Below are 12,569 nucleotides of genomic sequence, written 5' to 3' on the forward strand. Positions count from 1 at the left end.
GAGGGAGTGTTGATCTGCCTGAGGGGAGAAAGGCTCTACAGAGGGACCTGGATAGACTGGATTGATGTGCCAAGGCAAACTATATGAGTTTCAAAAGGACCAAGTGTCAGGTCCTGCATTTTGTTCACAGTAACCTCAGGCAACCCTACAGGCTTGGGGAGGAGTAGCTGGAAAGCTGTCTGATAGAAAGGGACCTTGCTGTACTGATGGACAGTCAGTTGAATATGAGCCAGCAGTGTGCCCAGGTGGCCAAGAAGGCCAATGGCATCCTGGCTTGTATCAGGAATGGTGTGGTGAGCAAGACTAGGGTAGTCATCTGGCCACTGTACTTGGCACTGCTGAGGCCTCACCTCAAGTATTGTGTTCAGTTTTGGGCACCTCCATACAGAAAGGACATTGAGGTGCTGGAGTGGGTCCAAAGAAGGGCAAGAAGGATTGTGAAGGGCTTGGAGGATACGAAGAGAAAATGAGGGAATGGGGTTGTTAAGTCTGGGGAAGAGGAGGCTGAGGGGAGACCTTATTGCTTCCAATACCTGAAAGGTACTTACGGGGAGAGTGGGGTAGGTCTCTTCTCACTGGTGACAAGATGAGGGGAAATGGCCTCAAGTAGCTCCAGGGTAGGTTTAGGCTGAATATCAGGAAACACTTTTTTACAGAAAGGGTTGTTAAGCACTGGAATGGTCTCCCCACAGAGGTGGTTGAGTCGCCATCCCTGGATGTGTTTAAAAACCATTTGGATGTGGTGCAAAGGGCCATGATTTAGTAGAAGGTTGATAGCTCAGGGAGTATGGTTATGTCATGGTTGGATTCGATGATCTTTAAGGTCTTTTCCAACCTGAGTGATTCTATGATTCTAAAGGTTCTGAGTTTAGTATTAGACAATATCTGGCCATGAAAAAATCTTACTAAATAAAAATAGCTAGATATCTAATTTTTACGAGTTTTACCTAAATCCCAGAATATATGTGAAAATACTTTTTTCCTGGACTGGGAGAATACTTCCTTGCCAATTTGGAATTTGCCTTGTGGTTGTAATACACCGAGTTTCTGGAAAGCTTACATACTAAAGAGGCCTTAAAAATATTAATGTAATTTTTTGCTATAATAAACGTATTGATGTTAATAAAAATGGACTACTTCATGTCTCATATTCAGAATAGTTTGTAGTAAGATTCATCTAAATGCAGAAATTGGTCAGAGATTTAATCAGATATATTCCCTTAAAGTATGAAATAGTCACAGTTTTCTCTGTCTTAAACTCATCTGAAAGATTTAAAATGCATAGGTAAAAGTATGTTAAAATATGATTTTAAGTGCAACTGATAAGAACATTTAAGTTAATACATTGTGATTTTGCGGTCAACAGAAAGAAATTGGCACTTTCAGAAAAACTAGCATTTTGATAATACATATGAAGAGAAATAAGACAGTTCTCTGGAAATATTTCAGTAATATCACTTTCAACCATTAAAGAAAAGCAAAAAGCATGCACTGAATAAGTTTATCAGTCAGAAATTTCTGTTACCAAAAACTCAGAAGTTTTTGGTGTTAAGATGATGCATTTGTGATGTGCTGGGTGTGACTCAACTGAAGCAAGTTCAACTGCAGATGGCAGTTTCCAGGGTCTGTTCAGCAGCTGTACAACAAGAACAGCTAAACAAGAGTGTATTAGCAGAACTGGAGTTCTGTATTGAAATGCCAAGAACTATCCCAACAAATATAAGCAAGCAATTAGTATTTTATGTAAGAATCTTGCTAGAACACTTGCAAGAATCCCCAGTCAACAGCACTTCACCAACATATTTTTTTTCTATGTTTAAGCTAGTAATGCATTGAATCATCCTTTCTCGACCATTAATTTAACCTAAATTTCAAAATGTTGATGTTCCAAAGATACATTATATATGTAAGTCCTTTCAAATCATTTAGAGAAAAGGGCCTTGAGTCATCTGATGCTATCAGCAAAAATCAAAACTATCTGAATGCCTGATGATTGATCCCTGGCAGATGGCTTACAAGTGTGCTAGCAGGGAAAAATGCCACAGGACTTTCCTGGAGATTACACTAAGCATTTAAATGACTACATGGGTCACTGAGTTTTTTCTGGAAGATCACTTGTGTAAAGAATACAGAAAAATCTAATTAGTGAAAGTTTATACAAAAATTACTATAGCATGCTCTTAATGTGAAGTACTTTTAATCATTACCATTTAAGAATTATAACTATGCTTTGGAGCCGTCTATTTCTTTCCATTACCTCAAAATCATAATGGTTGACTAGACTGGTAACTTAAACATTTCAGTGAAGTTTATATTGCTGGTATCTTCACTTCCAAGGAAGCCCATATACTTCCACTATAAAATATCTATCTACAAACCCTGAAAGTTAGCTGAGTCATAGGTGAAAAAAAAGTCTTATTTTTTTCTGCGTCTAAGAAAATGGGAACTTCTACACTATGCAGGGACTAAAAGGAATTTTTAAAATACAATAAAATATAGGCAGCTAGCAAGAGTAGGCAATGCAGTCTTGAACTGATACTAATCTTTCATCAAATATCTAAATTTTTAGAAAAAAATACTATCGCTCATTCTTGAGATCCATCTTGTTTAATTAGAAAAAAAAGAAATCAGAACTGTTTGAGAAATATGCAGGTGACAATGTTGGGAGGTATTTTTCAATACAAAGAATTGTAACATTATGCAAGAAAAAAAAAAAAAAGAAGATCTGAACTTGAATAATAGAAGTGGGGAGATGTTTGACTGTTCAAAGTGCAAGGTCAATAACTAAAAAGTTAATAAGAATGTTTGCATTAAATTTGGAGATCATCATGCATAAACAACATAGAAAGAAAAATACATTGTCATCTTTTGATCCAAACAGCATAACTAAGGAAGGAAAATAAATAACACAACCCCACCCAAACAAACAAACAAACAAACAAACAAATAAATAAATGGCAAGATGGAGTCTGAAAGGCAATATCTGGTCTTATTAGGAAGGAGTATACCTGGAAAGATATTTCCCAAGCACCTAAGAGGACAGTGGAAGAACAAAGGGAAATGCATGGGCCATGAATAAGTTCCAGTTGGAAACTTTTTTGTGGGAGCAGGGGGAAATGTCTCACAGAATCAATTGCTGACAGCAGTTTCCCAGTAAGGCCACAGGAAAGTTGTTGGAGCAGGTCAGAAGAAGGGCCACAGATTATTAGAGGGCTGGAGCACTTTCACAAAGAAAGGTTGAAGGAGACGGGCTTGTTTAGATCAGTAAAGAGAAGGCTCCTCATTGCAGCCTTCCAGTACTTGAGGGAAGTTTATAAGCAGGAGGGAGATCAAATTCCTACACAGAGTGATAGGACAAGGGGGAATGACTTTAAACTAAAAGAGCCAAAACTTAGGTTAGATTTTTAGGTTAGAAAAAATTCTCCATTGAGAGACTGGTGAGGCACTGGCACACGCTGCCCAGAGAAGTTGTGGATGCTCCATCCCTGGAGGGATTCAAAGCCAGCTTGGATGGGGGCCTGAGCAGCCTGATACAGTGGCTGGCAATCCTATCCATGGCCGGGGAATTTGAACCAGATGATCTTTATTGTCCCCTCCAACCTAAGCTATTCTATGAATTCATGATAATATTAAGGATGAAGAACAGCAGACTGTGCTCCAAATCTTGTTACCAACTGAAGGAAAATTGTCATTCTTACTAGCCCTGATAATATCTCATTTGCCAGTAATTAGTAAATGGTATAAATAGCTGAAGGTATAAATTTCAAGAGAAGAACAGGAAAACTATGCAACAGGACTCCAGGAGATAACCAGTCTATTAAGCAAAATGAAGTCATATAATAAAAGTGTGTGCAAAGCTGTCAGAGGAACTTCCTGCAGCTAACTATGACAGAAAGGACAGGTGAAATTGGTAAGAATTTGGAAGAAATGTCCAGGGCTCCACATAACATAAACAGCTCCTAACATGAAGTAGAGAATATTACTGAAAAAGATCATCCAACAATAAAGCTGTATTTTATAGATTTGCAGGAACTAATTTTGTGAAATAACAGGCCCATTCTTTCTATTGTTTTTGTCTTCTCATCAGTCTGCATCACAACCAGAAGGAAATTCAAAAATAGGTTTCATGACCTTATCTGTACTCATCCCCTCAAGGATGGAAGTTCAAAAAGTAAGATGAAGAACTGCGTTCATGTGGTAGTTTTGGAAGCTCGGACCCTTCCCTTAGTCCCAGCTGTAATCTAGAGATATGTTTTGGCTGAAAGAAAAGGCAGAGCTGAGCAAGATTCAAATGATCAGCGCTACTGAGATCTGAGGCAGATATAACAGATTTACCTCTACATTTTCTCTTTTGAGGACACAGGTGCCTACGCTTTCTCCAAATATAAGCTTTCTGACACAGTAAAGACTTCTAGTATTACCACTTGATAAGTGCACAGCTTTCCACCATTTATTTAATGAAATTCACCAAAGAAGCCATGAAAAGGACAGAAAAGCAAACAGTAATAATATTAATAATAATTCATAGAAAAAGATGTAGGCAAAACATGATTATAAACAATCCTAAACAGACTTAAAGGATAAATGCAAGACCAAAAAAGAGTAGGATATGGTTCAAATCCAAACTGCATTTACTATATTACCCATTTACAATTTATTTTGTCCATTAAAAAGTCATGGATATATATGCACCAAATGGGTACTGCTAAAAGAAAAAGGCTTGTTCATACCCAATTAGTAGATATATGTAAAAAACCACTCACGGGAGATGTAATCATTTGACTGTCATTGTAATCCATCTACAGTTATATACAAAGACAATTTATATAGACACATAAATATTACTAGCAAATCCTACTCTGGCTGATAGTAGTGCTAAGACAAAAGAGGTATAATTCCTACCAGCAGTAGGAATGATATTAAGATTGATAAAGCACCTTAAACTCAGTGGGAGACAATTTCTGCTAAATCAGATATTGATTTAAAAGATCAGGAAGACTGCATACTGTCCAAACAAAGAAGGAAGTCCTTAAATTCCCTCGTTTGGAAAGAGAGAACTGTCAATAAATAGAGAAACAAATTGGATGAAGTTCAAAGAGATGTCATTACAACAGGAAAAGAGCAGAGAAAGGTCTTCCAGTAATTATGGGCAATATTTTGTGCTGTTGAATTAAGCTCCATATGCGTAAAGCAAAACAAACAAAAACAAAACAAAACCACCACCAACAAAAAGCAGAAAAAGAGAGATCTGAATTTAAAAATATTTTAAAATTATTATTCCACCACCATTGTCTCTTTACATAACAGAACAGAAACCAGAATTGTCTTGGAAGTCACTCTTCCAAGTTCACAGGTCTGAAAGGCATCACACAGGCACTTTGCAGATACAAAACAATTTTATTCTTTTGAATATCTGAAGGGGAAGTTTTCCATTATTTAGCTATAGAGTCTGTTAATCTAAAAGAAAGGTATGGATGGAATTCCTCCATTTGCTTCTCAATAAATTCCAATTAGTTTTAAAAGCTTCAACATACGATGGGCAATGCAGCTATATGACTATCTGTTAGCTTCTGTCAAAATTATTTTCCATAATTACTACTTAGTAAGCCGGGGGTCAGATTTCCCTTTCACTTATACCAGTGAAATGGGACTTGACTACAGTTTCTTTGCTGTCTCCAAGAAAAGAATTTTGCTCCCAGACTTTTTTATTAAGTGCTATATTAAAAGAAAAATAGACAGCATGTCAGATCATATCAATGTGACTACCTCTGACAGAGCTATAGTCATTTACAAAAATGAGAATCGAGCTTACTATCACAGATTAATTATGAATTTTTAAGTAACAGGGTCTAGAAGGGAATAAAACACCTTCTGCCTTTACTTCTGTCATCATAAACAGGATTTCTTTTCCATCTTTCTATTGTAACTTTAAATAATCCACTTTAACAGTTAAATGTGAAGTACTGGTTCTTTCAAATATCCCTGCAAATGTCATAGTACTGTGCATGTGAAAGTCCTCAATACAGTTTAAATTTATTTATATAAATTAGTGTATATATACACATGTGTACATATTTGAGGACACACATTTCCACAATAACTTTACATTCCCTTAGAATGTAATCTTTTCTTTAAGTGTGTCAAAATATACTGTTTTACATACTCCGACATACAACTCTACACTTAATTTCTCTGTGTATTCTTGGGTGGACCTGATAGATAGACCTAACAGATAGACCTAGGCTACAAATGTGTTGTTTCTTTCTGATCTTTTAAACTTTCATTTAATATAATAATACACCTGTATTTGATCCATAAAGTATTTTACTTCTTTTTTAAAGATTTTGAAATTGAATTCATTGTTGTGCCCAAATCTGCTTATCCCATTCAGCCACAGCTCACAAATGCATGCTCATGTTCATGCAGATATAGAAACACCTTGGCATGAGATGACCAAGAAAAGTCAGCACTAGACAAACACAGATAAGTATGCTGTCTACAGAGTTTCATGAGACTGCACCAATGAGAAAAGAGTGCACTAACAAAGCCAGGTGAACTACACCTAGTGAGCAGTGATCAGCATCCCTTTAACAGCCCCGCCCCCTCTATTTGGCTATTTCCATAAAACTTGCAGGAATCTCCAATATTTAAGGTTTCTAGTCCTCCTGAGTAGGCAGGTGATTTAGCACTGGACTAATGGAAAACATCTTTAGGAAACAAAGCTTAAAAAAAAAAAAAAGAAAGAAAAAGAAAACAGACATTTTCCAAGCCTGTGCACATTGCAAAGCTATTTCTTTTTGTACTCTCTGTTTCTAACTTTCCCTTTGCCCAGTGGAGAAAATCAACAAGAAGGGTTCAGGGAAAGTCAGGAAAAATTAATTCTGCATCAGCACAATAAGGCAAAAACAATTATAGCTACAGATCTCCACTGATCCCTCGCAACTACAAATCATCACATCATCACTGCCCTGAATTTCTGATTTTTTCCTACCCCTATTCTTGCTCTCTCTGCCAGACGCTGAGAGCCATGTATCCCACACCGTCTTTCTTCTGCTCCACCGGTACAAACTATCCCTCCCTACCTAATGACTCTGGAAACCACTTTATCTTTCTCAACTGCACGACAGCAGACAAAAGAGCAGCTGCCCACCCAGGACACTCACAGCTCATGCCAGTATCAGTTCCAAGGAGGTCCTTAAACACAAAGCGCTGAGGATAACCCACTACTGAAGACAAAAGGCAAACACACTGAGGCACTCCTCAGATGTAGAACAAACAACTGCTGAGCACTTGAAACATCAGCTCTTTCAGTACTGGTACTTAAAAAGACTGCAGCATGCACATGCTATTGCAAACAACAACATAATGTCTCTCCTATGCATCATGAAAACCAGGCACTTACTCTCTTGTATATATATGCCCACCTGTAAGAATGGGTGGAAAGACGTGGGAAGTTTTCTTTTTTTTTCTTATCACTTCTGTCACATGTAAAAGATATACATATATATATCTGAAAAAGCCTCAGTACTTTCAACAAGAAATCAAGATTGAGCTCAGGTTTAGCACGTTTCAGGACTCAAGTATGCTCAGTCTTGCAGTGCTTTGAAAATTAAGTTCTGTCAGGTTCACACATTACCATTAACCTTAGCTTAAAGATAATAAAAGGTTAGGGAGGAGGCAGAGATGAGTTTTTTTCTCTCAGAGAGAGCTGAAAAGGAAAAACCAAACATGATGGTTGCAGAAAAACTGTATTCCACAACAAGTCCTTAAGACTCCCATGTGCTACATCAGCAGCAGTACATCCTCAATTTTTATTGTAATCTTGTGGCTTTTTATTTGTAACTTATATGAAAAGAATCACATTGATTGGGGCAGATTTAACTCAGTAAAACCTATTCTACTGAGATTGTCTGTGCTAGGTGATTTTATCAAGTTCTCTTTTGGTTTCATTTTCTTCCTCATCCCTATCCCCAGGGGAGATTGCAGCCCAGCTTGCAGAGCAAATTGCCCTAAATTGAGTTCTTTCTCTGCCATATACAGGCCTGCCTTTGGCTCCTTAGCTTGAAAACTTTATGCATTCTTATTTTTCTCCATCTTCCTTAACACCCCCCTTCTCTTTCCAATTAAAATGGAGAAGTTTGCACCGATACCTGCTCCCAATTAAGTGCATACTGCATTACCAGCCACAGTCTCCAGATCTCCTTTACCCTCCCTTCATTAGCCCTATTCCTCTGAGGTTTCATGGCTGTCTGCCAGGGACTTATGGCAAGAATTCAAAATCTTGTACACTTTATCCCCTCAAAATCATTCTTGAATTTAAGCAGCTTGCTCCTTGGACCCAGTATAAGAAATGCTAGTAACTGATTCAAAAGGGAGGAGAGAAAAGAAAGAAAATGATTTATTTAAAAGGTTAAAAAGCTCTCATAAAAGAAACTAAGCTAAAAGAGGTTAAACTTCCGGGCTAATTGGCTTCCATTTCCTTTAAAAAATCTTTCCGGAAGACAACAAATGACAGGAAGGTGTTCCTGTTTTATTTAAGAGTATTCATGCCTACAGAAAGCGCATCATTCTCTTAACACCTCAGGCATGTTCACTACTGCTCACTCAAATTACACACCCGGCACAGAGAAAAGAAAAAAAAAGAAAAGAAAGAAACAGGCAGTCAGAGCAGCTGGGCTGCTGGGGATTTTCTGGCCTCTTTTTTTTTTTTTTTAAAATCACCATCTAATTTTCCAACAAATGCGAGCAGTGCAGTACTGTGGCATCAGCCACTCTCATCTGACACTTAAAATAACTAACATCATGTCAAGCTGTCATCAGCAATAGCCATTTTGGCAAGTCTGAAACAGCAGAGGGAAGTACTGTATCCTTGCATTACTACTTAAAACTATATAAACTTTCCTCACAGATCATACAAGTTTGCTGCATTTATCACACAGTAACACTTTCAATTGGTTCCGTGCATTTTAGTGTCTGAAGGCAGTTGTGTGGAAGTGTGTTCTGCCTTGCGACTAGATTTCAAGCAGCCGTTTAACCCTCTTACGACAAAATTCTGATCTTGTGAATGGTTTGATGCACACTGACTGCTTGTCTCAGCCCCCAAACCAATCATATGGACTCTAGCAGGGGCTTTTATCTTTTAAGATCCTGTAGTATTTCTGACAGCGTTGTAGTACTCCTCACAGGCGTTTCACAAGAGATTTTTAGCATCCTGAATACCTTCAGATCTGTGGCACTGAATTCCTGCCTTCTGTCATATGGCCACCTTCCACAAGCTACAGTATCGCAGGTCATGCTGAATTAGTAACAGTATTTTACAGAAGGCAAGCTTTGTGCAGGAGAGAGGGGAAAAAACACCACTTTCAAGTGACTGCAGTTTTCTCCATCTCTTAATTTCTCAGCCAATATATCTTGATGCATGGCAACTCCTTCCTAATGAAGATAATCTCTTTGGAAAATTATTTTAAAGCAAAAAAAGGAAAACCATCTCATATTTGTTGAAGATGCTTCTGATCTTGCATTTCCCCTGTTATTAAATCTTTCTTTACCAATTACTGCTTCTCATTCCCCTCTACAGAAGGGAACAGGAAAGGGCCTTTTAACTACAAGAGTCAATCGTAAAGCTGGCAAGCAATGCAGTATCTAGGCCTAATAAATCTTTCTGCAAGATCTTATTGCATTTACTCATGTCACATCCACAAGTGAGTGACAACTGTCTCTAACCCCTTCCCTTGCAGATAGGGAATTAATAACATCAGAAGAGACACATGTAATTATTAGAGCCAACTATAGGAAAAAGTATCCACAATGCCAAGAAATGCAGTGCATATAAAGTGTTCTAAAATAACCAAATATGTTCCATCCAGTAAATAAAATACTTTCAGAACTGACATTACATATTAAATAATTCATAGATAAATAGTACAGATACATTCTACTATAGTACTTTCCGGAGATTTTTGTGACCTATAAGCACCAGCAAGTTATGAACATCACGTGAGGTGATTAAACACTTCTGTTTTCCTCACTGATCACACTAATTTGAAGATCAGCCTTCAAACAAACTGGGGTCAAGATTCAGATCCAGAGGTCTCTGTTTTACTCTATCAATGTATACCATGACTATCCAAGAAAAAAAGAATACATCCTCAAAAATGATCTATACATCTGGTATTTTTACATTTCATGCTATACATCAGCAACTATGATCAGGGGAAAGAATAAATATCAGTTGTTCAACTAGCTGCCAAGATGAGACAATTGTCTCTGATTTTTTGAAAGAAAATAAAAATTTCTTTTCATGTTCCCTAAAAGGGGAAATGAGCACTTTGAGAAGGAACCACTGAAGCTCTAGGTTCTAAGTCACCTAAAATTATTGTGCTTGACAAGCAGTTGCCTACAAGTGGCTCCTTTCCTATCTACAAGGGCTGCTCTGAAAGTAATGCCTCCTATTTTGTTATGTTGGCCCACAACATCAGAGGCAGGTGTTGGTGTTATACCAGTAGAAGTTGAACCTTCCTGACAGGATTCCATTACATTTTGTTGCCGTGTGACAGATGGCAGCAGAGGGGCAGTCTGCCACAATGGTGTCTGACACGGAAGTGTGTATGAAACAAAGGTGTGGGACTAATTCCTCCATGAAAAAAAAAAATAAAAATAAAAAAATAGGCACCCACTGACATTCATCAGTGCTTGCTGAATGGTTCTGGAGACCAACCAGTGGATGTGAGCACAGTGAGATGATCAGTTTTAAGATAAAAAAAGAAAAAAATATATTTAAATATAGTCATTCTATGGAAGAGTTAATCATCTGACCATGATATTAAGTCAATAGCCACATTTTTATATGAATCTACTGCTGTTACTATGTGTGAGGCCCACACTGACACTGACAACTGAATTTCGTGGAATTAATCACTAAAAGAAATCTGTTTCTGGATGTCATCTGGCTTGTACCTAGTGCAGTTTCTCACCTGTTCAGCGTGATCAAGATTGCTACGGTCCTAAAAAACACTGCAAGTGCAATTTTGTATACACAAAGAATTTTATATCAGCAAGAAACCTACATCTTCCTACTTAATTGTACAGTTACATAACAATTAATGCTGTCAGTGTTTCAGTCTTGAGAATCTACATTTCCACTAGCTGCTTTTTAGGATCTGACCCTGGATTTATTATAGATTTAGTTCTATGTATTTTTTGTTGGTGGTGGTGTTTTGTTTTTTGGTTTTTGTCTTCTTGGATAAATTTACTCTGCAACCTGAATTTAAATTTGATAAACGATAATCTGTATCATACAGATGAGCTCCTTGCTAACTTTTATTTTCATAAATTTATGAAAACCATCAAACTTTCTCCAACTCAGATAAAAATACTTTTTAACACATCTTTTGACATGCAAAACACAGCCTGCAGGACACTGCAAATAGGTTAAAAAATAGCTAGAGAAGGGAATACTGTCCTGCATTTTTTTGTTGTTGTTGTTTTGAACAAAATGAGCAAATTAATCTGTGAAAATCACAAATCTTTCAATTCATGTCCAAAACAGTTATCTGTAGGGCTACAAAAAGTCTACTATATAAAAATAAGCCAAATTCAAAGTAAGATCATATATCTTCCATCTCAGAGACTTCTGAAGTTCTATTTTGCAATGCTTAACTTCAAAAGCCAGATTAATGTATTTACAGTACTGTTTTTAAAAACAGGAAAACTAGTCTTTCTGTGAATTTCAGCCATAATACACTTTGCAGTATTAATTGGACCACATGCTTGGTTTGTTATTCCTCTCAATCTGCAAAAGGCTGAATATGTTCTTAGAGACACCTCTCAAATATTAAGCAATTAAACTGCGCTTATAATTTCCATAGTTTGTTGGCAACCTCAAAAGGGACAATGAATTACACCCACCCTATGCTCATCAGATCCCATTGACATCAGAAAGGAATAATTATTCATTGATTATGGCAAAGCAAAACTCAGGCACCATAGGAGCATTTCATCCGACTGTTTTGAAACAATCTCCCTTCCCCTGCCAAATGCTTCCTTTTTGCGGCTGCAGACAGATCAGTTAGAATATTGTCAAACCATGGAAGAAACTGAAATAGTTGCAATGCATTAGAAGTGTTAGGATAAAATCATTAAGAAGAAAGTGTCTAACGCAGAACTGAAAGCAAAGTGGCAAATATTACAACAAATTAATTTTGTTATGTCCAAAGGATATTTAAGAAGACATGTTAACTTAATCTGCAGCATGAAGTTGTACTGACTATTTCTTAATTATAAACGGGTGTTCCAATTACTTTTTCATGCTAGAATCTTCCTCTCAGCATTGTGCCTCCTGACACAGCTAGTATTTAAAGAAGAGCCTGGAGAAGGTAAAGCTTTCTTCTCCTTACAATAGTCTACTCTTGAGAACACCATTCAGTATCTCAGGGTTTCTAGCTAGTGGTTAATTTCCCACTGATGACTTTAAGAAATGGAAACAGAAGTAAAATTCTTTGTCCACAGTAAATCAGTGACAATGAATGCAGTTCAGTAAGACATTTCAGTGTATCTTGAATTCATGTGAT

General features: G+C 37.1%; 1 pseudogene; it reads right to left on the reverse strand.

Annotated features, from left to right (window-relative positions):
- Positions 1-12,569, reverse strand: part of LOC107311933 (uncharacterized) — a 158,398-nt pseudogene that overhangs the window by 74,659 nt on the left and 71,170 nt on the right.

The sequence above is a fragment of the Coturnix japonica genome, chromosome 3 (assembly GCF_054131305.1).
Source record: "Coturnix japonica strain WE chromosome 3, WE-NBRP24, whole genome shotgun sequence".
In the NCBI taxonomy this organism is placed as follows: Eukaryota; Metazoa; Chordata; class Aves; order Galliformes; family Phasianidae; genus Coturnix; species Coturnix japonica.